This window comes from Chaetura pelagica, unplaced genomic scaffold, assembly GCF_000747805.2.
Source record: "Chaetura pelagica isolate M959 unplaced genomic scaffold, ChaPel_1.0 scaffold142, whole genome shotgun sequence".
In the NCBI taxonomy this organism is placed as follows: Eukaryota; Metazoa; Chordata; class Aves; order Apodiformes; family Apodidae; genus Chaetura; species Chaetura pelagica.
Genome location: NW_009952973.1, coordinates 5,698,661 through 5,699,138, shown reverse-complemented (window position 1 = coordinate 5,699,138; position 478 = coordinate 5,698,661).

Here is a 478-nt window from a genome sequence, read left to right as displayed (position 1 = left end):
CCTGCAGCAGGGTCGGCTGGGCAGGCAGAGAGCAGCAGCCTGCGGATTTTGCCCTCTTTTATAGATCAGAGATCCCTGTTCGAGAAAGTACCACTGTCCAAATTAGCCAGTTAGCACTGGCCAGGTACGTGCTCTGTCAGAGGCAGTTTTTAACCTGTTGTCCGTTTTGCTGCCACTTATCATAACCCCTGTGCTGTTTCCTTGCTGTGGACTTACCTGGTAGAGCAAGAGGCCTTTTTCAGTCCCTCCTTGGCTAAATCAGTAAGAAGACACGGCTCTTGCTTTGCTGGCTTGAAAGGCATTTTGTTTAGTCTTATGTGGGGGGAGAGAAGATGGACTGTTCTCTGCACATTTGAATGATGGAGCATTTATTGTCTTAATAAATATTTTACCTGTAAAAGCAAAGTATTTATTACAATTTCTAATATTCCCCTCATTTATTCAATATCACTTTTCTATTCCCTAGAGCATTTCAATA